The sequence below is a fragment of the Sus scrofa genome, chromosome 5 (assembly GCF_054392235.1).
Source record: "Sus scrofa isolate SSC_HxYL_T2T_F1_AM1 chromosome 5, Sscrofa_HxYL_maternal_Yorkshire_Landrace_v2.0, whole genome shotgun sequence".
NCBI classification, from domain to species: Eukaryota; Metazoa; Chordata; class Mammalia; order Artiodactyla; family Suidae; genus Sus; species Sus scrofa.
In genome coordinates, this window is record NC_139387.1 from 46,424,807 (window position 1) to 46,450,477 (window position 25,671).

The window sequence follows — 25,671 nt, forward strand, 5'->3', positions numbered from 1 at the left end:
GGTCGACCTCGCGGGCAGTCGGACACGAGCGCGAGGACGCCGGGAATGCTGGTCAACCCCGTGGGCAGTCCCACCGAAGCATGTGTCGCCAGGGTCATCTGGTCGAACCCGTGGGCCCTCGGACACGGGCCCGTGTCACCCGGAGCTGGTCGTCACCGCGGGCATTCGGGCAAGGCCCGAGTCTTCCGGGACGCCTGTTCGACACCGCGGGCCCTGCGACCAGGGCCCAAGTCGCCCGGGGCAGCTGATCCATGCAGCGGGACATCTGGCACGGGCCCGAGGCGCCTGGGACAGCTGCTCGACCATGGGACCTGGGACCCGAAACGAGTCGCGCGGGAGAGTTTGTGGACACCGCGGGCCCTCGAGCACCGGCCCGAGTCGCCCAATACAGGTGGTCGAACCCGCGGGCCCTAGGACCTGGGCCCGAGTCCCTAGGGACCGCTGGTCGACCCCGGGGTCCATCAGACTCACGTGTGAGTCCCCTGGCACAGCTGTTCGACACCCAGGCCCTCAGGCACGGTCTCGAGTCGCCCGGGACAGCTGGTCAACACCGAGGGATTTCGGACACGGGCCCCAGGCGCCAGGGACTGCTGGTTGACCCCGCGGGCCATCAGAACAGGGCCTGAGTCGCGCGGGCCTGCTGGTGGACCGCGCGGGCCTTTGGACCCGGGCCAATATCGCCCGGGACATATGGTCGACCCCACGGGCCGTCGGACTCGAGTGCGATCTCCGGGGACACCTGGTCGAACCCACGTGCCCTCGGACACAGGCCCGAGTGCCTGGGACAGCTGGTCGACCACGCGGGCCTTCAGACTCGGGCCCGAGTCCACCTGGACAGCTGGTCGACCCGGCGGGCCCTCGGACGCGGGCCCGAGTCCCCCGGGACAGCCTGTCGACACCGCATGCCCGTGGACCCGGGCCCGAGTCCCCCGGGACAGGTGGGCGACCCTGTGGGACCTCAGACCCGGGCCCCAGTTCCCTGGGAAAGCTGGTTGATACCGCGAGCATTCAGACCCAGGCCCGAGTCACCCGGGACATTTGGTCGAAACCGTGGGCCCTCGGAATCAGGCCGGAGTCGCCCGGGACAGCTGGTCGACCCCGCAGGTCCTCGGGCACGGGCCCGAGGCGCCAGGGAGGCCTGGTCGACACCGCAGTGCCTCCGACCAGGGCCCGAGTTGCCCGGGACTGCTGGTCGACCCCGCATGCACTCGGTCCCAAGCGCGAGTCACCAGGGACAGCTGGTTGACCCCGCGGGCCTTCAGACACGGGCCCGAGTTGCCCGGGACGCCTGTTTGACACCATGCTCCCTCCGACCAGGCCCCAGTCGCCCAGGACAGCTGGTCGACCCCACGTAACCTAGGACGCAAGCGCGAGTGGTCCGGGACATCTGGTTGACACCGCAGGGCCTTGGGCCTGGGCCCGAGTCGCCCGGGACACCTGGTCGACCCTGCAGGCCCTCGCACCCGGGCCCGAGTTGCCAAAACATCGGGGCGACCTCGTGGAACCTCGGACACGAGCGCGAGTCTCCCAGGACTGCTGGTCCACCCTGCGGGCACTCGGACCAAAGCACGAATCACAGGGAAAACTGGTCGACCCCGTGGGCCTTCAGGAACGGGCCCGAGCCTCCGGGACAGCCTTTCGAGCCCGCAGGCCCTCGGAGCCGAACCCAAGTCAGCCAGGACAGCTGGTCGACCCCGCGGGCCTTAGGACCGAAGCGCCAGTCCCCCGGGACATCTGGTCGACACCGCGAGGCCTCGGGAATGGGCCCGAGTCGCCCAGGACAGCTGTTCGACCCCGTGGGCTCTCGGACATTGGCCCTAGTCGCCCGGGACGCCTGTTCGACACCCCGCTCCGTCCGACCAGGGCCCAAGTCCCCCGGGACAGCTGGTCGACCCTGGAGGATATCAGACACAGGCCCGAGTCGACCGGGAGATTTGGACGACACCGCGGGCCCTCGGGACCAGCCCGAGTCGCCCGGGAAAGGTTGTGGAACCCGCGGGCCCTCGGACATGGGCCCGACGTCCCCGGGACAGCTGATGGACCCAGGGGGACATCGGGCACGGGCCCGAGTCGCCCGGTACAGATGGTCGACCGCAGGACCTCGGACACGGGCCCAAGTCACGCGGGTCTGCTGGTCGATCCCGCGGGCCCTCGGTCCCGGGCCCGAATGGCCAAAGACATCGGGTCGACCTCACGGGCCCTCGGACACAAGCGCGTGTTGCCCGGGACTGCTGGTCAACCCCGCGGGAACACGGACCCCAGCGTGAGTGGCCAGGGATAGCTGGTCGAACACGCGGGCCTTCAGACACGGGTCCGAGTCGCCCGGGGCAACTGGTGGATGCGGCTGGTCTTCGGGCCTGGGTAGAGTTCCCCGGGACAGCTGGTCGACACCACGGGATCCTGGACCCGGGCCTGAGTCCCCCTGGACAACTGGTCGACCCCGCGTGACATCTGGCACATGCCCAAGTCACCCGGGAAAGCAGGTAGGCTGCGGGACCTCGGACCCGAACTTGAGTCGCCTGGGAGAGGTGGTCCATACCACGGTCCCTCGGGCACAGGCCGGAGACGCCCGGGAAAGTCGGGCGACCCCAAGGGCCATGGGACACAGGGCCAAAGTCGCCCGGGTCAGCTGGTCGACCCCGCGGTCCGTCGGTCCAAAGCGCGAGTGTCCCAGGAGAGCTGTGTGACACCGTGGGCCCTCGGAGCCAGGCCGGAGTCGCCTGGGACGTCTGGTTGACCCCGCGGGGCATCGGGCATGTGCTCGACTCGCCCTGGAGATCTGGTCGACCCCGCAGGCCCTCGGACTCGAGTGCGAGTCGCCCGGGACCCCTGGTGGACCCTGCGGGCCCTCGGACCCGGGCCCGAGGGCCTGGAACATCTGGTCGACACCGTGGGCCCTCGGACACGGGCCCGAGTCACGCGGGATAGCTGATCAATAATGCCGGGCCTCGGAACCGGGCCCGAGGTGCCCGAGACAGCTGGTCGACACCCCGGGCCCTGGGGCACGTGCCCGAGTCGCCCCGGAGAGCTGGTCGACCCCGCGGGCCATCGGACCCGAGCGCGATTTGCCCGGAAGAGCTTGTCGAACACATGGGCCCTCGGACCCAGGCCCGAGTGACCCGGGATGGCTGGGCAACACCGCGGTCCCTCCGACCTGAACCCGAATCGCCCGGGACACCTGGTAGACCCGGTGGGACATCGGGCCCGGGCCCAAGACACCCGGGACAGCAGGTCGACCGCGGGCCCTTGGACCCAAACTCGAGTCGCTTGGGAGAGTGGGTCGACACTGCGGGCACTCGGGCATTGGCCGAATGGGCACGGGAAAGCTGGCAGACCCCGCAGGACCCCGGCCACGGGCCCGAGTCGCCAAAGACATCAGGTCGACCTCGCGGGCAGTCGGACACGAGCGCGAGGACGCCGGGAATGCTGGTCAACCCCGTGGGCAGTCCCACCGAAGCATGTGTCGCCAGGGTCATCTGGTCGAACCCGTGGGCCCTCGGACACGGGCCCGTGTCACCCGGAGCTGGTCGTCACCGCGGGCATTCGGGCAAGGCCCGAGTCTTCCGGGACGCCTGTTCGACACCGCGGGCCCTGCGACCAGGGCCCAAGTCGCCCGGGGCAGCTGATCCATGCAGCGGGACATCTGGCACGGGCCCGAGGCGCCTGGGACAGCTGCTCGACCATGGGACCTGGGACCCGAACCGAGTCGCGCGGGAGAGTTTGTGGACACCGCGGGCCCTCGAGCACCGGCCCGAGTCGCCCAATACAGGTGGTCGAACCCGCGGGCCCTAGGACCTGGGCCCGAGTCCCCAGGGACCTCTGGTCGACCCCGGGGTCCATCAGACTCACGTGTGAGTCCCCTGGCACAGCTGTTCGACACCCAGGCCCTCAGGCACGGTCTCGAGTCGCCCGGGACAGCTGGTCAACACCGAGGGATTTCGGACACGGGCCCCAGGCGCCAGGGACTGCTGGTTGACCCCGCGGGCCATCAGAACAGGGCCTGAGTCGCGCGGGCCTGCTGGTGGACCGCGCGGGCCTTTGGACCCGGGCCAATATCGCCCGGGACATATGGTCGACCCCACGGGCCGTCGGACTCGAGTGCGATCTCCGGGGACACCTGGTCGAACCCACGTGCCCTCGGACACAGGCCCGAGTGCTTGGGACAGCTGGTCGACCACGCGGGCTTTCAGACTCGGGCCCGAGTCCACCTGGACAGCTGGTCGACCCGGCGGGCCCTCGGACGCGGGCCCGAGTCCCCCGGGACAGCCTGTCGACACCGCATGCCCGTGGACCCGGGCCCGAGTCCCCCGGGACAGGTGGGCGACCCTGTGGGACCTCAGACCCGGGCCCGAGTTCCCTGGGAAAGCTGGTTGATACCGCGAGCATTCAGACCCAGTCCCGAGTCACCCGGGACATTTGGTCGAAACCGTGGGCCCTCGGAATCAGGCCGGAGTCGCCCGGGACAGCCGGTCGACCCCGCAGGTCCTCGGGCACGGGCCCGAGGCGCCAGGGAGGCCTGGTCGACACCGCAGTGCCTCCGACCGGGGCCCGAGTTGCCCGGGACTGCTGGTCGACCCCGCATGCACTCGGTCCCAAGCGCGAGTCACCAGGGACAGCTGGTTGACCCCGCGGGCCTTCAGACACGGGCCCGAGTTGCCCGGGACGCCTGTTTGACACCATGCTCCCTCCGACCAGGCCCCAGTCGCCCAGGACAGCTGGTCGACCCCACGTAACCTAGGACGCAAGCGCGAGTGGTCCGGGACATCTGGTTGACACCGCAGGGCCTTGGGCATGGGCCCGAGTCGCCCGGGACACCTGGTCGACCCTGCAGGCCCTCGCACCCGGGCCCGAGTTGCCAAAACATCGGGGCGACCTCGTGGAACCTCGGACACGAGCGCGAGTCACCCAGGACTGCTGGTCCACCCTGCGGGCACTCGGACCAAAGCACGAATCACAGGGAAAACTGGTCGACCCCGTGGGCCTTCAGGAACGGGCCCGAGCCTCCGGGACAGCCTTTCGAGCCCGCAGGCCCTCGGAGCCGAACCCAAGTCAGCCAGGACAGCTGGTCGACCCCGCGGGCCTTAGGACCAAAGCGCCAGTCCCCCGGGACATCTGGTCGACACCGCGAGGCCTCGGGAATGGGCCCGAGTCGCCCAGGACAGCTGTTCGACCCCGTGGGCTCTCGGACATTGGCCCTAGTCGCCCGGGACGCCTGTTCGACACCCCGCTCCATCCGACCAGGGCCCAAGTCCCCCGGGACAGCTGGTCGACCCTGGAGGATATCAGACACAGGCCCGAGTCGACCGGGAGATTTGGACGACACCGCGGGCCCTCGGGACCAGCCCGAGTCGCCCGGGAAAGGTTGTGGAACCCGCGGGCCCTCGGACATGGGCCCGACGTCCCCGGGACAGCTGGTCGACCCAACGGGACATCGGGCACGGGCCCGAGTCGCCCGGTACAGATGGTCGACCGCAGGACCTCGGACACGGGCCCAAGTCACGCGGGTCTGCTGGTCGATCCCGCGGGCCCTCGGTCCCGGGCCCGAATGGCCAAAGACATCGGGTCGACCTCACGGGCCCTCGGACACAAGCGCGTGTTGCCCGGGACTGCTGGTCAACCCCGCGGGAACACGGACCCCAGCGTGAGTGGCCAGGGATAGCTGGTCGAACACGCGGGCCTTCAGACACGGGTCCGAGTCGCCCGGGGCAACTGGTGGATGCGGCTGGTCTTCGGGCCTGGGTAGAGTTCCCCGGGACAGCTGGTCGACACCACGGGATCCTGGACCCGGGCCTGAGTCCCCCTGGACAACTGGTCGACCCCGCGTGACATCTGGCACATGCCCAAGTCACCCGGGAAAGCAGGTAGGCTGCGGGACCTCGGACCCGAACTTGAGTCGCCTGGGAGAGGTGGTCCATACCACGGTCCCTCGGGCACAGGCCGGAGACGCCCGGGAAAGTCGGTCGACCCCAAGGGCCTTTGGACACAGGGCCAAAGTCGCCCGGGTCAGCTGGTCGACCCCGCGGTCCGTCGGTCCAAAGCGCGAGTGTCCCAGGAGAGCTGTGTGACACCGTGGGCCCTCGGAGCCAGGCCGGAGTCGCCTGGGACGTCTGGTTGACCCCGCGGGGCATCGGGCATGTGCTCGACTCGCCCTGGAGATCTGGTCGACCCCGCAGGCCCTCGGACTCGAGTGCGAGTCGCCCGGGACCCCTGGTGGACCCTGCGGGCCCTCGGACCCGGGCCCGAGGGCCTGGAACATCTGGTCGACACCGTGGGCCCTCGGACACGGGCCCGAGTCACGCGGGATAGCTGATCAATAATGCCGGGCCTCGGAACCGGGCCCGAGGTGCCCGAGACAGCTGGTCGACACCCCGGGCCCTGGGGCACGTGCCCGAGTCGCCCCGGAGAGCTGGTCGACCCCGCGGGCCATCGGACCCGAGCGCGATTTGCCCGGAAGAGCTTGTCGAACACATGGGCCCTCGGACCCAGGCCCGAGTGACCCGGGATGGCTGGGCAACACCGCGGTCCCTCCGACCTGAACCCGAATCGCCCGGGACACCTGGTAGACCCGGTGGGACATCGGGCCCGGGCCCAAGACACCCGGGACAGCAGGTCGACCGCGGGCCCTTGGACCCAAACTCGAGTCGCTTGGGAGAGTGGGTCGACACTGCGGGCACTCGGGCATTGGCCGAATGGGCACGGGAAAGCTGGCAGACCCCGCAGGACCCCGGCCACGGGCCCGAGTCGCCAAAGACATCAGGTCGACCTCGCGGGCAGTCGGACACGAGCGCGAGGACGCCGGGAATGCTGGTCAACCCCGTGGGCAGTCCCACTGAAGCATGTGTCGCCAGGGTCATCTGGTCGAACCCGTGGGCCCTCGGACACGGGCCCGTGTCACCCGGAGCTGGTCGTCACCGCGGGCATTCGGGCAAGGCCCGAGTCTTCCGGGACGCCTGTTCGACACCGCGGGCCCTGCGACCAGGGCCCAAGTCGCCCGGGGCAGCTGATCCATGCAGCGGGACATCTGGCACGGGCCCGAGGCGCCTGGGACAGCTGCTCGACCATGGGACCTGGGACCCGAACCGAGTCGCGCGGGAGAGTTTGTGGACACCGCGGGCCCTCGAGCACCGGCCCGAGTCGCCCAATACAGGTGGTCGAACCCGCGGGCCCTAGGACCTGGGCCCGAGTCCCCAGGGACCGCTGGTCGACCCAGGGGTCCATCAGACTCACGTGTGAGTCCCCTGGCACAGCTGTTCGACACCCAGGCCCTCAGGCACGGTCTCGAGTCCCCCGGGACAGCTGGTCAACACCGAGGGATTTTGGACACGGGCCCCAGGCGCCAGGGACTGCTGGTTGACCCCGCGGGCCATCAGAACAGGGCCTGAGTCGCGCGGGCCTGCTGGTGGACCGCGCGGGCCTTTGGACCCGGGCCAATATCGCCCGGGACATATGGTCGACCCCAAGGGGCGTCGGACTCGAGTGCGATCTCCGGGGACACCTGGTCGAACCCACGTGCCCTCGGACACAGGCCCGAGTGCCTGGGACAGCTGGTCGACCACGCGGGCCTTCAGACTCGGGCCCGAGTCCACCTGGACAGCTGGTCGACACGGCGGGCCCTCGGACGCGGGCCCGAGTCCCCCGGGACAGCCTGTCGACACCGCATGCCCGTGGACCCGGGCCCGAATCCACCGGGACAGGTGGGCGACCCTGTGGGACCTCAGACCCGGGCCTCAGTTCCCTGGGAAAGCTGGTTGATACCGCGAGCATTCAGACCCAGGCCCGAGTCACCCGGGACATTTGGTCGAAACCGTGGGCCCTCGGAATCAGGCCGGAGTCGCCCGGGACAGCCGGTCGACCCCGCAGGTCCTCGGGCACGGGCCCGAGGCGCCAGGGAGGCCTGGTCGACACCGCAGTGCCTCCGACCAGGGCCCGAGTTGCCCGGGACTGCTGGTCGACCCCGCATGCACTCGGTCCCAAGCGCGAGTCACCAGGGACAGCTGGTTGACCCCGCGGGCCTTCAGACACGGGCCCGAGTTGCCCGGAACGCCTGTTTGACACCATGCTCCCTCCGACCAGGCCCCAGTCGCCCAGGAGAGCTGGTCGACCCCATGTAACCTAGGACGCAAGTGCGAGTGGTCCGGGACATCTGGTTGACACCGCAGGGCCTTGGGCATGGGCCCGAGTCGCCCGGGACACCTGGTCGACCCTGCAGGCCCTCGCACCCGGGCCCGAGTTGCCAAAACATCGGGGCGACCTCGTGGAACCTCGGACACGAGCGCGAGTCACCCAGGACTGCTGGTCCACCCTGCGGGCACTCGGACCAAAGCACGAATCACAGGGAAAACTGGTCGACCCCGTGGGCCTTCAGGAACGGGCCCGAGCCTCCGGGACAGCCTTTCGAGCCCGCAGGCCCTCGGAGCCGAACCCAAGTCAGCCAGGACAGCTGGTCGACCCCGCGGGCCTTAGGACCGAAGCGCCAGTCCCCCGGGACATCTGGTCGACACCGCGAGGCCTCGGGAATGGGCCCGAGTCGCCCAGGACAGCTGTTCGACCCCGTGGGCTCTCGGACATTGGCCCTAGTCGCCCGGGACGCCTGTTCGACACCCCGCTCCGTCCGACCAGGGCCCAAGTCCCCCGGGACAGCTGGTCGACCCTGGAGGATATCAGACACAGGCCCGAGTCGACCGGCAGATTTGGACGACACCGCGGGCCCTCGGGACCAGCCCGAGTCGCCCGGGGAAGGTTGTGGAACCCGCGGGCCCTCGGACATGGGCCCGACGTCCCCGGGACAGCTGGTCGACCCAGCGGGACATCGGGCACGGGCCCGAGTCGCCCGGTACAGATGGTCGACCGCAGGATCTCGGACACGAGCCCAAGTCACGCGGGTCTGCTGGTCGATCCCGCGGGCCCTCGGTCCCGGGCCCGAATCGCCAAAGACATCGGGTCGACCTCACGGGCCCTCGGAAACAAGAGCGTGTTGCCCGGGACTGCTGGTCAACCCCGCGGGAACACGGACCCCAGCGTGAGTGGCCAGGGATAGCTGGTCGAACACGCGGGCCTTCAGACACGGGTCCGAGTCGCCCGGGGCAACTGGTGGATGCGGCTGGTCTTCGGGCCTGGGTAGAGTTCCCCGGGACAGCTGGTCGACACCACGGGATCCTGGACCCGGGCCTGAGTCCCCCTGGACAACTGGTCGACCCCGCGTGACATCTGGCACATGCCCAAGTCACCCGGGAAAGCAGGTAGGCTGCGGGACCTCGGACCCGAACTTGAGTCGCCTGGGAGAGGTGGTCCATACCACGGTCCCTCGGGCACAGGCCGGAGACGCCCGGGAAAGTCGGTCGACCCCAAGGGCCTTTGGACACAGGGCCAAAGTCGCCCGGGTCAGCTGGTCGACCCCGCGGTCCGTCGGTCCAAAGCGCGAGTGTCCCAGGAGAGCTGTGTGACACCGTGGGCCCTCGGAGCCAGGCCGGAGTCGCCTGGGACGTCTGGTTGACCCCGCGGGGCATCGGGCATGTGCTCGACTCGCCCTGGAGATCTGGTCGACCCCGCAGGCCCTCGGACTCGAGTGCGAGTCGCCCGGGACCCCTGGTGGACCCTGCAGGCCCTCGGACCCGGGCCCGAGGGCCTGGAATATCTGGTCGACACCGTGGGCCCTCGGACACGGGCCCGAGTCACGCGGGATAGCTGATCAATAATGCCGGGCCTCGGAACCGGGCCCGAGGTGCCCGAGACAGCTGGTCGACATCCCGGGCCCTGGGGCACGTGCCCGAGTCGCCCCGGAGAGCTGGTCGACCCCGCGGGCCATCGGACCCGAGCGCGATTTGCCCGGAAGAGCTTGTCGAACACATGGGCCCTCGGACCCAGGCCCGAGTGACCCGGGATGGCTGGGCAACACCGCGACCCTCCGACCTGAACCCGAATCGCCCGGGACACCTGGTAGACCCGGTGGGACATCGGGCCCGGGCCCAAGACGCCCGGGACAGGAGGTCGACCGCGGGCCCTTGGACCCAAACTCGAGTCGCTTGGAGAGTGGGTCGACACTGCGGGCACTTGGGCCTGGGCCGAATGGGCCCGGGAAAGCTGGTAGACCCCGCAGGACCCCGGCCACGGGCCCGAGTCGCCAAAGATATCAGGTCGACCTCGCGGGCAGTCGGACACGAGCGCGAGGACGCCGGGAATGCTGGTCAACCCCGTGGGCAGTCCCACCCAAGCATGTGTCGCCAGGGTCATCTGGTCGAACCCGTGGGCCCTCGGACACGGGCCCGTGTCACCCGGAGCTGGTCGTCACCGCGGGCATTCGGGCAAGGCCCGAGTCTTCCGGGACGCCTGTTCGACACCGCGGGCCCTGCGACCAGGGCCCAAGTCGCCCGGGGCAGCTGATCCATGCAGCGGGACATCTGGCACGGGCCCGAGGCGCCTGGGACAGCTGCTCGACCATGGGACCTGGGACCCGAACCGAGTCGCGCGGGAGAGTTTGTCGACACCGCAAGCCCTCGAGCACCGGCCCGAGTCGCCCAATACAGGTGGTCGAACCCGCGGGCCCTAGGACCTGGGCCCGAGTCCCCAGGGACCGCTGGTCGACCCAGGGGTCCATCAGACTCACGTGTGAGTCCCCTGGCACAGCTGTTCGACACCCAGGCCCTCAGGCACGGTCTCGAGTCCCCCGGGACAGCTGGTCAACACCGAGGGATTTTGGACACGGGCCCCAGGCGCCAGGGACTGCTGGTTGACCCCGCGGGCCATCAGAACAGGGCCTGAGTCGCGCGGGCCTGCTGGTGGACCGCGCGGGCCTTTGGACCCGGGCCAATATCGCCCGGGACATATGGTCGACCCCAAGGGGCGTCGGACTCGAGTGCGATCTCCGGGGACACCTGGTCGAACCCACGTGCCCTCGGACACAGGCCCGAGTGCCTGGGACAGCTGGTCGACCACGCGGGCCTTCAGACTCGGGCCCGAGTCCACCTGGACAGCTGGTCGACCCGGCGGGCCCTCGGACGCGGGCCCGAGTCCCCCGGGACAGCCTGTCGACACCGCATGCCCGTGGACCCGGGCCCGAGTCCCCCGGGACAGGTGGGCGACCCTGTGGGACCTCAGACCCGGGCCCCAGTTCCCTGGGAAAGCTGGTTGATACCGCGAGCATTCAGACCCAGGCCCGAGTCACCCGGGACATTTGGTCGAAACCGTGGGCCCTCGGAATCAGGCCGGAGTCGCCCGGGACAGCCGGTCGACCCCGCAGGTCCTCGGGCACGGGCCCGAGGCGCCAGGGAGGCCTGGTCGACACCGCAGTGCCTCCGACCAGGGCCCGAGTTGCCCGGGACTGCTGGTCGACCCCGCATGCACTCGGTCCCAAGCGCGAGTCACCAGGGACAGCTGGTTGACCCCGCGGGCCTTCAGACACGGGCCCGAGTTGCCCGGGACGCCTGTTTGACACCATGCTCCCTCCGACCAGGCCCCAGTCGCCCAGGAGAGCTGGTCGACCCCATGTAACCTAGGACGCAAGTGCGAGTGGTCCGGGACATCTGGTTGACACCGCAGGGCCTTGGGCATGGGCCCGAGTCGCCCGGGACACCTGGTCGACCCTGCAGGCCCTCGCACCCGGGCCCGAGTTGCCAAAACATCGGGGCGACCTCGTGGAACCTCGGACACGAGCGCGAGTCACCCAGGACTGCTGGTCCACCCTGCGGGCACTCGGACCAAAGCACGAATCACAGGGAAAACTGGTCGACCCCGTGGGCCTTCAGGAACGGGCCCGAGCCTCCGGGACAGCCTTTCGAGCCCGCAGGCCCTCGGAGCCGAACCCAAGTCAGCCAGGACAGCTGGTCGACCCCGCGGGCCTTAGGACCGAAGCGCCAGTCCCCCGGGACATCTGGTCGACACCGTGAGGCCTCGGGAATGGGCCCGAGTCGCCCAGGACAGCTGTTCGACCCCGTGGGCTCTCGGACATTGGCCCTAGTCGCCCGGGACGCCTGTTCGACACCCCGCTCCGTCCGACCAGGGCCCAAGTCCCCCGGGACAGCTGGTCGACCCTGGAGGATATCAGACACAGGCCCGAGTCAACCGGCAGATTTGGACGACACCGCGGGCCCTCGGGACCAGCCCGAGTCGCCCGGGGAAGGTTGTGGAACCCGCGGGCCCTCGGACATGGGCCCGACGTCCCCGGGACAGCTGGTCGACCCAGCGGGACATCGGGCACGGGCCCGAGTCGCCCGGTACAGATGGTCGACCGCAGGATCTCGGACACGAGCCCAAGTCACGCGGGTCTGCTGGTCGATCCCGCGGGCCCTCGGTCCCGGGCCCGAATCGCCAAAGACATCGGGTCGACCTCACGGGCCCTCGGAAACAAGCGCGTGTTGCCCGGGACTGCTGGTCAACCCCGCGGGATCACGGACCCCAGCGTGAGTGGCCAGGGATAGCTGGTCGAACACGCGGGCCTTCAGACACGGGTCCGAGTCGCCCGGGGCAACTGGTGGATGCGGCTGGTCTTCGGGCCTGGGTAGAGTTCCCCGGGACAGCTGGTCGACACCACGGGATCCTGGACCCGGGCCTGAGTCCCCCTGGACAACTGGTCGACCCCGCGTGACATCTGGCACATGCCCAAGTCACCCGGGAAAGCAGGTAGGCTGCGGGACCTCGGACCCGAACTTGAGTCGCCTGGGAGAGGTGGTCCATACCACGGTCCCTCGGGCACAGGCCGGAGACGCCCGGGAAAGTCGGTCGACCCCAAGGGCCTTTGGACACAGGGCCAAAGTCGCCCGGGTCAGCTGGTCGACCCCGCGGTCCGTCGGTCCAAAGCGCGAGTGTCCCAGGAGAGCTGTGTGACACCGTGGGCCCTCGGAGCCAGGCCGGAGTCGCCTGGGACGTCTGGTTGACCCCGCGGGGCATCGGGCATGTGCTCGACTCGCCCTGGAGATCTGGTCGACCCCGCAGGCCCTCGGACTCGAGTGCGAGTCGCCCGGGACCCCTGGTGGACCCTGCAGGCCCTCGGACCCGGGCCCGAGGGCCTGGAATATCTGGTCGACACCGTGGGCCCTCGGACACGGGCCCGAGTCACGCGGGATAGCTGATCAATAATGCCGGGCCTCGGAACCGGGCCCGAGGTGCCCGAGACAGCTGGTCGACATCCCGGGCCCTGGGGCACGTGCCCGAGTCGCCCCGGAGAGCTGGTCGACCCCGCGGGCCATCGGACCCGAGCGCGATTTGCCCGGAAGAGCTTGTCGAACACATGGGCCCTCGGACCCAGGCCCGAGTGACCCGGGATGGCTGGGCAACACCGCGACCCTCCGACCTGAACCCGAATCGCCCGGGACACCTGGTAGACCCGGTGGGACATCGGGCCCGGGCCCAAGACGCCCGGGACAGGAGGTCGACCGCGGGCCCTTGGACCCAAACTCGAGTTGCTTGGAGAGTGGGTCGACACTGCGGGCACTTGGGCCTGGGCCGAATGGGCCCGGGAAAGCTGGTAGACCCCGCAGGACCCCGGCCACGGGCCCGAGTCGCCAAAGATATCAGGTCGACCTCGCGGGCAGTCGGACACGAGCGCGAGGACGCCGGGAATGCTGGTCAACCCCGTGGGCAGTCCCACCCAAGCATGTGTCGCCAGGGTCATCTGGTCGAACCCGTGGGCCCTCGGACACGGGCCCGTGTCACCCGGAGCTGGTCGTCACCGCGGGCATTCGGGCAAGGCCCGAGTCTTCCGGGACGCCTGTTCGACACCGCGGGCCCTGCGACCAGGGCCCAAGTCGCCCGGGGCAGCTGATCCATGCAGCGGGACATCTGGCACGGGCCCGAGGCGCCTGGGACAGCTGGTCGACCATGGGACCTGGGACCCGAACCGAGTCGCGCGGGAGAGTTTGTCGACACCGCAAGCCCTCGAGCACCGGCCCGAGTCGCCCAATACAGGTGGTCGAACCCGCGGGCCCTAGGACCTGGGCCCGAGTCCCCAGGGACCGCTGGTCGACCCAGGGGTCCATCAGACTCACGTGTGAGTCCCCTGGCACAGCTGTTCGACACCCAGGCCCTCAGGCACGGTCTCGAGTCCCCCGGGACAGCTGGTCAACACCGAGGGATTTTGGACACGGGCCCCAGGCGCCAGGGACTGCTGGTTGACCCCGCGGGCCATCAGAACAGGGCCTGAGTCGCGCGGGCCTGCTGGTGGACCGCGCGGGCCTTTGGACCCGGGCCAATATCGCCCGGGACATATGGTCGACCCCAAGGGGCGTCGGACTCGAGTGCGATCTCCGGGGACACCTGGTCGAACCCACGTGCCCTCGGACACAGGCCCGAGTGCCTGGGACAGCTGGTCGACCACGCGGGCCTTCAGACTCGGGCCCGAGTCCACCTGGACAGCTGGTCGACCCGGCGGGCCCTCGGACGCGGGCCCGAGTCCCCCGGGACAGCCTGTCGACACCGCATGCCCGTGGACCCGGGCCCGAGTCCCCCGGGACAGGTGGGCGACCCTGTGGGACCTCAGACCCGGGCCCCAGTTCCCTGGGAAAGCTGGTTGATACCGCGAGCATTCAGACCCAGTCCCGAGTCACCCGGGACATTTGGTCGAAACCGTGGGCCCTCGGAATCAGGCCGGAGTCGCCCGGGACAGCCGGTCGACCCCGCAGGTCCTCGGGCACGGGCCCGAGGCGCCAGGGAGGCCTGGTCGACACCGCAGTGCCTCCGACCAGGGCCCGAGTTGCCCGGGACTGCTGGTCGACCCCGCATGCACTCGGTCCCAAGCGCGAGTCACCAGGGACAGCTGGTTGACCCCGCGGGCCTTCAGACACGGGCCCGAGTTGCCCGGGACGCCTGTTTGACACCATGCTCCCTCCGACCAGGCCCCAGTCGCCCAGGACAGCTGGTCGACCCCATGTAACCTAGGACGCAAGTGCGAGTGGTCCGGGACATCTGGTTGACACCGCAGGGCCTTGGGCATGGGCCCGAGTCGCCCGGGACACCTGGTCGACCCTGCAGGCCCTCGCACCCGGGCCCGAGTTGCCAAAACATCGGGGCGACCTCGTGGAACCTCGGACACGAGCGCGAGTCACCCAGGACTGCTGGTCCACCCTGCGGGCACTCGGACCAAAGCACGAATCACAGGGAAAACTGGTCGACCCCGTGGGCCTTCAGGAACGGGCCCGAGCCTCCGGGACAGCCTTTCGAGCCCGCAGGCCCTCGGAGCCGAACCCAAGTCAGCCAGGACAGCTGGTCGACCCCGCGGGCCTTAGGACCGAAGCGCCAGTCCCCCGGGACATCTGGTCGACACCGCGAGGCCTCGGGAATGGGCCCGAGTCGCCCAGGACAGCTGTTCGACCCCGTGGGCTCTCGGACATTGGCCCTAGTCGCCCGGGACGCCTGTTCGACACCCCGCTCCGTCCGACCAGGGCCCAAGTCCCCCGGGACAGCTGGTCGACCCTGGAGGATATCAGACACAGGCCCGAGTCGACCGGCAGATTTGGACGACACCGCGGGCCCTCGGGACCAGCCCGAGTCGCCCGGGGAAGGTTGTGGAACCCGCGGGCCCTCGGACATGGGCCCGACGTCCCCGGGACAGCTGGTCGACCCAGCGGGACATCGGGCACGGGCCCGAGTCGCCCGGTACAGATGGTCGACCGCAGGATCTCGGACACGAGCCCAAGTCACGCGGGTCTGCTGGTCGATCCCGCGGGCCCTCGGTCCCGGGCCCGAATCGCCAAAGACATCGGGTCGACCTCACGGGCCCTCGGAAACAAGAGCGTGTTGCCCGGGACTGCTGGTCAACCCCGCGGGAACACGGACCCCAGCGTGAGTGGCCAGGGATAGCTGGTCGAACACGCGGGCCTTCAGACACGGGTCCGAGTCGCCCGGGGCAACTGGTGGATGCGGCTGGTCTTCGGGCCTGGGTAGAGTTCCCCGGGACAGCTGGTCGACACCACGGGATCCTGGACCCGGGCCTGAGTCCCCCTGGACAACTGGTCGACCCCGCGTGACATCTGGCACATGCCCAAGTCACCCGGGAAAGCAGGTAGGCTGCGGGACCTCGGACCCGAACTTGAGTCGCCTGGGAGAGGTGGTCCATACCACGGTCCCTCGGGCACAGGCCGGAGACGCCCGGGAAAGTCGGTCGACCCCAAGGGCCTTTGGACACAGGGCCAAAGTCGCCCGGGTCAGCTGGTCGACCCCGCGGTCCGTCGGTCCAAAGCGCGAGTGTCCCAGGAGAGCTGTGTGACACCGTGGGCCCTCGGAGCCAGGCCGGAGTCGCCTGGGACGTCTGGTTGACCCCGCGGGGCATCGGGCATGTGCTCGACTCGCCCTGGAGATCTGGTCGACCCCGCAGGCCCTCGGACTCGAGTGCGAGTCGCCCGGGACCCCTGGTGGACCCTGCAGGCCCTCGGACCCGGGCCCGAGGGCCTGGAATATCTGGTCGACACCGTGGGCCCTCGGACACGGGCCCGAGTCACGCGGGATAGCTGATCAATAATGCCGGGCCTCGGAACCGGGCCCGAGGTGCCCGAGACAGCTGGTCGACATCCCGGGCCCTGGGGCACGTGCCCGAGTCGCCCCGGAGAGCTGGTCGACCCCGCGGGCCATCGGACCCGAGCGCGATTTGCCCGGAAGAGCTTGTCGAACACATGGGCCCTCGGACCCAGGCCCGAGTGACCCGGGATGGCTGGGCAACACCGCGACCCTGCGACCTGAACCCGAATCGCCCGGGACACCTGGTAGACCCGGTGGGACATCGGGCCCGGGCCCAAGACGCCCGGGACAGGAGGTCGACCGCGGGCCCTTGGACCCAAACTCGAGTTGCTTGGAGAGTGGGTCGACACTGCGGGCACTTGGGCCTGGGCCGAATGGGCCCGGGAAAGCTGGTAGACCCCGCAGGACCCCGGCCACGGGCCCGAGTCGCCAAAGATATCAGGTCGACCTCGCGGGCAGTCGGACACGAGCGCGAGGACGCCGGGAATGCTGGTCAACCCCGTGGGCAGTCCCACCCAAGCATGTGTCGCCAGGGTCATCTGGTCGAACCCGTGGGCCCTCGGACACGGGCCCGTGTCACCCGGAGCTGGTCGTCACCGCGGGCATTCGGGCAAGGCCCGAGTCTTCCGGGACGCCTGTTCGACACCGCGGGCCCTGCGACCAGGGCCCAAGTCGCCCGGGGCAGCTGATCCATGCAGCGGGACATCTGGCACGGGCCCGAGGCGCCTGGGACAGCTGGTCGACCATGGGACCTGGGACCCGAACCGAGTCGCGCGGGAGAGTTTGTCGACACCGCAAGCCCTCGAGCACCGGCCCGAGTCGCCCAATACAGGTGGTCGAACCCGCGGGCCCTAGGACCTGGGCCCGAGTCCCCAGGGACCGCTGGTCGACCCAGGGGTCCATCAGACTCACGTGTGAGTCCCCTGGCACAGCTGTTCGACACCCAGGCCCTCAGGCACGGTCTCGAGTCCCCCGGGACAGCTGGTCAACACCGAGGGATTTCGGACACGGGCCCCAGGCGCCAGGGACTGCTGGTTGACCCCGCGGGCCATCAGAACAGGGCCTGAGTCGCGCGGGCCTGCTGGTGGACCGCGCGGGCCTTTGGACCCAGGCCAATATCGCCCGGGACATATGGTCGACCCCAAGGGGCGTCGGACTCGAGTGCGATCTCCGGGGACACCTGGTCGAACCCACGTGCCCTCGGACACAGGCCCGAGTGCCTGGGACAGCTGGTCGACCACGCGGGCCTTCAGACTCGGGCCCGAGTCCACCTGGACAGCTGGTCGACCCGGCGGGCCCTCGGACGCGGGCCCGAGTCCCCCGGGACAGCCTGTCGACACCGCATGCCCGTGGACCCGGGCCCGAATCCACCGGGACAGGTGGGCGACCCTGTGGGACCTCAGACCCAGGCCTCAGTTCCCTGGGAAAGCTGGTTGATACCGCGAGCATTCAGACCCAGGCCCGAGTCACCCGGGACATTTGGTCGAAACCGTGGGCCCTCGGAATCAGGCCGGAGTCGCCCGGGACAGCCGGTCGACCCCGCAGGTCCTCGGGCACGGGCCCGAGGCGCCAGGGAGGCCTGGTCGACACCGCAGTGCCTCCGACCAGGGCCCGAGTTGCCCGGGACTGCTGGTCGACCCCGCATGCACTCGGTCCCAAGCGCGAGTCACCAGGGACAGCTGGTTGACCCCGCGGGCCTTCAGACACGGGCCCGAGTTGCCCGGGACGCCTGTTTGACACCATGCTCCCTCCGACCAGGCCCCAGTCGCCCAGGACAGCTGGTCGACCCCATGTAACCTAGGACGCAAGTGCGAGTGGTCCGGGACATCTGGTTGACACCGCAGGGCCTTGGGCATGGGCCCGAGTCGCCCGGGACACCTGGTCGACCCTGCAGGCCCTCGCACCCGGGCCCGAGTTGCCAAAACATCGGGGCGACCTCGTGGAACCTCGGACACGAGCGCGAGTCACCCAGGACTGCTGGTCCACCCTGCGGGCACTCGGACCAAAGCACGAATCACAGGGAAAACTGGTCGACCCCGTGGGCCTTCAGGAACGGGCCCGAGCCTCCGGGACAGCCTTTCGAGCCCGCAGGCCCTCGGAGCCGAACCCAAGTCAGCCAGGACAGCTGGTCGACCCCGCGGGCCTTAGGACCGAAGCGCCAGTCCCCCGGGACATCTGGTCGACACCGCGAGGCCTCGGGAATGGGCCCGAGTCGCCCAGGACAGCTGTTCGACCCCGTGGGCTCTCGGACATTGGCCCTAGTCGCCCGGGACGCCTGTTCGACACCCCGCTCCGTCCGACCAGGGCCCAAGTCCCCCGGGACAGCTGGTCGACCCTGGAGGATATCAGACACAGGCCCGAGTCGACCGGCAGATTTGGACGACACCGCGGGCCCTCGGGACCAGCCCGAGTCGCCCGGGGAAGGTTGTGGAACCCGCGGGCCCTCGGACATGGGCCCGACGTCCCCGGGACAGCTGGTCGACCCAGCGGGACATCGGGCACGGGCCCGAGTCGCCCGGTACAGATGGTCGACCGCAGGATCTCGGACACGAGCCCAAGTCACGCGGGTCTGCTGGTCGATCCCGCGGGCCCTCGGTCCCGGGCCCGAATCGCCAAAGACATCGGGTCGACCTCACGGGCCCTCGGACACAAGCGCGTGTTGCCCGGGACTGCTGGTCAACCCCGCGGGAACACGGACCCCAGCGTGAGTGGCCAGGGATAGCTGGTCGAACACGCGGGCCTTCAGACACGGGTCCGAGTCGCCCGGGGCAACTGGTGGATGCGGCTGGTCTTCGGGCCTGGGTAGAGTTCCCCGGGACAGCTGGTCGACACCACGGGATCCTGGACCCGGGCCTGAGTCCCCCTGGACAACTGGTCGACCCCGCGTGACATCTGGCACATGCCCAAGTCACCCGGGAAAGCAGGTAGGCTGCGGGACCTCGGACCCGAACTTGAGTCGCCTGGGAGAGGTGGTCCATACCACGGTCCCTCGGGCACAGGCCGGAGACACCCGGGAAAGTCGGGCGACCCCAAGGGCCTTTGGACACAGGGCCAAAGTCGCCCGGGTCAGCTGGTCGACCCCGCGGTCCGTCGGTCCAAAGCGCGAGTGTCCCAGGAGAGCTGTGTGACACCGTGGGCCCTCGGAGCCAGGCCGGAGTCGCCTGGGACGTCTGGTTGACCCCGCGGGGCATCGGGCATGTGCTCGACTCGCCCTGGAGATCTGGTCGACCCCGCAGGCCCTCGGACTCGAGTGCGAGTCGCCCGGGACCCCTGGTGGACCCTGCAGGCCCTCGGACCCGGGCCCGAGGGCCTGGAATATCTGGTCGACACCGTGGGCCCTCGGACACGGGCCCGAGTCACGCGGGATAGCTGATCAATAATGCCGGGCCTCGGAACCGGGCCCGAGGTGCCCGAGACAGCTGGTCGACATCCCGGGCCCTGGGGCACGTGCCCGAGTCGCCCCGGAGAGCTGGTCGACCCCGCGGGCCATCGGACCCGAGCGCGATTTGCCCGGAAGAGCTTGTCGAACACATGGGCCCTCGGACCCAGGCCCGAGTGACCCGGGATGGCTGGGCAACACCGCGACCCTCCGACCTGAACCCGAATCGCCCGGGACACCTGGTAGACCCGGTGGGACATCGGGCCCGGGCCCAAGACGCCCGGGACAGGAGGTCGACCGCGGGCCCTTGGACCCAAACTCGAGTTGCTTGGAGAGTGGGTCGACACTGCGGGCACTTGGGCCTGGGCCGAATGGGCCCGGGAAAGCTGGTAGACCCCGCAGGACCCCGGCCACGGGCCCGAGTCGCCAAAGATATCAGGTCGACCTCGCGGGCAGTCGGACACGAGCGCGAGGACGCCGGGAATGCTGGTCAACCCCGTGGGCAGTCCCACCGAAGCATGTGTCGCCAGGGTCATCTGGTCGAACCCGTGGGCCCTCGGACACGGGCCCGTGTCACCCGGAGCTGGTCGTCACCGCGGGCATTCGGGCAAGGCCCGAGTCTTCCGGGACGCCTGTTCGACACCGCGGGCCCTGCGACCAGGGCCCAAGTCGCCCGGGGCAGCTGATCCATGCAGCGGGACATCTGGCACGGGCCCGAGGCGCCTGGGACAGCTGCTCGACCATGGGACCTGGGACCCGAACCGAGTCGCGCGGGAGAGTTTGTCGACACCGCAAGCCCTCGAGCACCGGCCCGAGTCGCCCAATACAGGTGGTCGAACCCGCGGGCCCTAGGACCTGGGCCCGAGTCCCCAGGGACCGCTGGTCGACCCAGGGGTCCATCAGACTCACGTGTGAGTCCCCTGGCACAGCTGTTCGACACCCAGGCCCTCAGGCACGGTCTCGAGTCCCCCGGGACAGCTGGTCAACACCGAGGGATTTTGGACACGGGCCCCAGGCGCCAGGGACTGCTGGTTGACCCCGCGGGCCATCAGAACAGGGCCTGAGTCGCGCGGGCCTGCTGGTGGACCGCGCGGGCCTTTGGACCCGGGCCAATATCGCCCGGGACATATGGTCGACCCCAAGGGGCGTCAGACTCGAGTGCGATCTCCGGGGACACCTGGTCGAACCCACGTGCCCTCGGACACAGGCCCGAGTGCCTGGGACAGCTGGTCGACCACGCGGGCCTTCAGACTCGGGCCCGAGTCCACCTGGACAGCTGGTCGACCCGGCGGGCCCTCGGACGCGGGCCCGAGTCCCCCGGGACAGCCTGTCGACACCGCATGCCCGTGGACCCGGGCCCGAATCCACCGGGACAGGTGGGCGACCCTGTGGGACCTCAGACCCAGGCCTCAGTTCCCTGGGAAAGCTGGTTGATACCGCGAGCATTCAGACCCAGGCCCGAGTCACCCGGGACATTTGGTCGAAACCGTGGGCCCTCGGAATCAGGCCGGAGTCGCCCGGGACAGCCGGTCGACCCCGCAGGTCCTCGGGCACGGGCCCGAGGCGCCAGGGAGGCCTGGTCGACACCGCAGTGCCTCCGACCAGGGCCCGAGTTGCCCGGGACTGCTGGTCGACCCCGCATGCACTCGGTCCCAAGCGCGAGTCACCAGGGACAGCTGGTTGACCCCGCGGGCCTTCAGACACGGGCCCGAGTTGCCCGGGACGCCTGTTTGACACCATGCTCCCTCCGACCAGGCCCCAGTCGCCCAGGACAGCTGGTCGACCCCATGTAACCTAGGACGCAAGTGCGAGTGGTCCGGGACATCTGGTTGACACCGCAGGGCCTTGGGCATGGGCCCGAGTCGCCCGGGACACCTGGTCGACCCTGCAGGCCCTCGCACCCGGGCCCGAGTTGCCAAAACATCGGGGCGACCTCGTGGAACCTCGGACACGAGCGCGAGTCACCCAGGACTGCTGGTCCACCCTGCGGGCACTCGGACCAAAGCACGAATCACAGGGAAAACTGGTCGACCCCGTGGGCCTTCAGGAACGGGCCCGAGCCTCCGGGACAGCCTTTCGAGCCCGCAGGCCCTCGGAGCCGAACCCAAGTCAGCCAGGACAGCTGGTCGACCCCGCGGGCCTTAGGACCGAAGCGCCAGTCCCCCGGGACATCTGGTCGACACCGCGAGGCCTCGGGAATGGGCCCGAGTCGCCCAGGACAGCTGTTCGACCCCGTGGGCTCTCGGACATTGGCCCTAGTCGCCCGGGACGCCTGTTCGACACCCCGCTCCGTCCGACCAGGGCCCAAGTCCCCCGGGACAGCTGGTCGACCCTGGAGGATATCAGACACAGGCCCGAGTCGACCGGCAGATTTGGACGACACCGCGGGCCCTCGGGACCAGCCCGAGTCGCCCGGGGAAGGTTGTGGAACCCGCGGGCCCTCGGACATGGGCCCGACGTCCCCGGGACAGCTGGTCGACCCAGCGGGACATCGGGCACGGGCCCGAGTCGCCCGGTACAGATGGTCGACCGCAGGATCTCGGACACGAGCCCAAGTCACGCGGGTCTGCTGGTCGATCCCGCGGGCCCTCGGTCCCGGGCCCGAATCGCCAAAGACATCGGGTCGACCTCACGGGCCCTCGGAAAAAAGAGCGTGTTGCCCGGGACTGCTGGTCAACCCCGCGGGAACACGGACCCCAGCGTGAGTGGCCAGGGATAGCTGGTCGAACACGCGGGCCTTCAGACACGGGTCCGAGTCGCCCGGGGCAACTGGTGGATGCGGCTGGTCTTCGGGCCTGGGTAGAGTTCCCCGGGACAGCTGGTCGACACCACGGGATCCTGGACCCGGGCCTGAGTCCCCCTGGACAACTGGTCGACCCCGCGTGACATCTGGCACATGCCCAAGTCACCCGGGAAAGCAGGTAGGCTGCGGGACCTCGGACCCGAACTTGAGTCGCCTGGGAGAGGTGGTCCATACCACGGTCCCTCGGGCACAGGCCGGAGACGCCCGGGAAAGTCGGTCGACCCCAAGGGCCTTTGGACACAGGGCCAAAGTCGCCCGGGTCAGCTGGTCGACCCCGCGGTCCGTCGGTCCAAAGCGCGAGTGTCCCAGGAGAGCTGTGTGACACCGTGGGCCCTCGGAGCCAGGCCGGAGTCGCCTGGGACGTCTGGTTGACCCCGCGGGGCATCGGGCATGTGCTCGACTCGCCCTGGAGATCTGGTCGACCCCGCAGGCCCTCGGACTCGAGTGCGAGTCGCCCGGGACCCCTGGTGGACCCTGCAGGCCCTCGGACCCGGGCCCGAGGGCCTGGAATATCTGGTCGACACCGTGGGCCCTCGGACACGGGCCCGAGTCACGCGGGATAGCTGATCAATAATGCCGGGCCTCGGAACCGGGCCCGAGGTGCCCGAGACAGCTGGTCGACATCCCGGGCCCTGGGGCACGTGCCCGAGTCGCCCCGGAGAGCTGGTCGACCCCGCGGGCCATCGGACCCGAGCGCGATTTGCCCGGAAGAGCTTGTCGAACACATGGGCCCTCGGACCCAGGCCCGAGTGACCCGGGATGGCTGGGCAACACCGCGACCCTGCGACCTGAACCCGAATCGCCCGGGACACCTGGTAGACCCGGTGGGACATCGGGCCCGGGCCCAAGACGCCCGGGACAGGAGGTCGACCGCGGGCCTTTGGACCCAAACTCGAGTTGCTTGGAGAGTGGGTCGACACTGCGGGCACTTGGGCCTGGGCCGAATGGGCCCGGGAAAGCTGGTAGACCCCGCAGGACCCCGGCCACGGGCCCGAGTCGCCAAAGATATCAGGTCGACCTCGCGGGCAGTCGGACACGAGCGCGAGGACGCCGGGAATGCTGGTCAACCCCGTGGGCAGTCCCACCCAAGCATGTGTCGCCAGGGTCATCTGGTCGAACCCGTGGGCCCTCGGACACGGGCCCGTGTCACCCGGAGCTGGTCGTCACCGCGGGCATTCGGGCAAGGCCCGAGTCTTCCGGGACGCCTGTTCGACACCGCGGGCCCTGCGACCAGGGCCCAAGTCGCCCGGGGCAGCTGATCCATGCAGCGGGACATCTGGCACGGGCCCGAGGCGCCTGGGACAGCTGCTCGACCATGGGACCTGGGACCCGAACCGAGTCGCGCGGGAGAGTTTGTCGACACCGCAAGCCCTCGAGCACCGGCCCGAGTCGCCCAATACAGGTGGTCGAACCCGCGGGCCCTAGGACCTGGGCCCGAGTCCCCAGGGACCGCTGGTCGACCCAGGGGTCCATCAGACTCACGTGTGAGTCCCCTGGCACAGCTGTTCGACACCCAGGCCCTCAGGCACGGTCTCGAGTCCCCCGGGACAGCTGGTCAACACCGAGGGATTTCGGACACGGGCCCCAGGCGCCAGGGACTGCTGGTTGACCCCGCGGGCCATCAGAACAGGGCCTGAGTCGCGCGGGCCTGCTGGTGGACCGCGCGGGCCTTTGGACCCGGGCCAATATCGCCCGGGACATATGGTCGACCCCAAGGGGCGTCGGACTCGAGTGCGATCTCCGGGGACACCTGGTCGAACCCACGTGCCCTCGGACACAGGCCCGAGTGCCTGGGACAGCTGGTCGACCATGCGGGCCTTCAGACTCGGGCCCGAGTCCACCTGGACAGCTGGTCGACCCGGCGGGCCCTCGGACGCGGGCCCGAGTCCCCCGGGACAGCCTGTCGACACCGCATGCCCGTGGACCCGGGCCCGAATCCACCGGGACAGGTGGGCGACCCTGTGGGACCTCAGACCCAGGCCTCAGTTCCCTGGGAAAGCTGGTTGATACCGCGAGCATTCAGACCCAGGCCCGAGTCACCCGGGACATTTGGTCGAAACCGTGGGCCCTCGGAATCAGGCCGGAGTCGCCCGGGACAGCCGGTCGACCCCGCAGGTCCTCGGGCACGGGCCCGAGGCGCCAGGGAGGCCTGGTCGACACCGCAGTGCCTCCGACCAGGGCCCGAGTTGCCCGGGACTGCTGGTCGACCCCGCATGCACTCGGTCCCAAGCGCGAGTCACCAGGGACAGCTGGTTGACCCCGCGGGCCTTCAGACACGGGCCCGAGTTGCCCGGGACGCCTGTTTGACACCATGCTCCCTCCGACCAGGCCCCAGTCGCCCAGGACAGCTGGTCGACCCCATGTAACCTAGGACGCAAGTGCGAGTGGTCCGGGACATCTGGTTGACACCGCAGGGCCTTGGGCATGGGCCCGAGTCGCCCGGGACACCTGGTCGACCCTGCAGGCCCTCGCACCCGGGCCCGAGTTGCCAAAACATCGGGGCGACCTCGTGGAACCTCGGACACGAGCGCGAGTCACCCAGGACTGCTGGTCCACCCTGCGGGCACTCGGACCAAAGCACGAATCACAGGGAAAACTGGTCGACCCCGTGGGCCTTCAGGAACGGGCCCGAGCCTCCGGGACAGCCTTTCGAGCCCGCAGGCCCTCGGAGCCGAACCCAAGTCAGCCAGGACAGCTGGTCGACCCCGCGGGCCTTAGGACCGAAGCGCCAGTCCCCCGGGACATCTGGTCGACACCGCGAGGCCTCGGGAATGGGCCCGAGTCGCCCAGGACAGCTGTTCGACCCCGTGGGCTCTCGGACATTGGCCCTAGTCGCCCGGGACGCCTGTTCGACACCCCGCTCCGTCCGACCAGGGCCCAAGTCCCCCGGGACAGCTGGTCGACCCTGGAGGATATCAGACACAGGCCCGAGTCGACCGGCAGATTTGGACGACACCGCGGGCCCTCGGGACCAGCCCGAGTCGCCCGGGGAAGGTTGTGGAACCCGCGGGCCCTCGGACATGGGCCCGACGTCCCCGGGACAGCT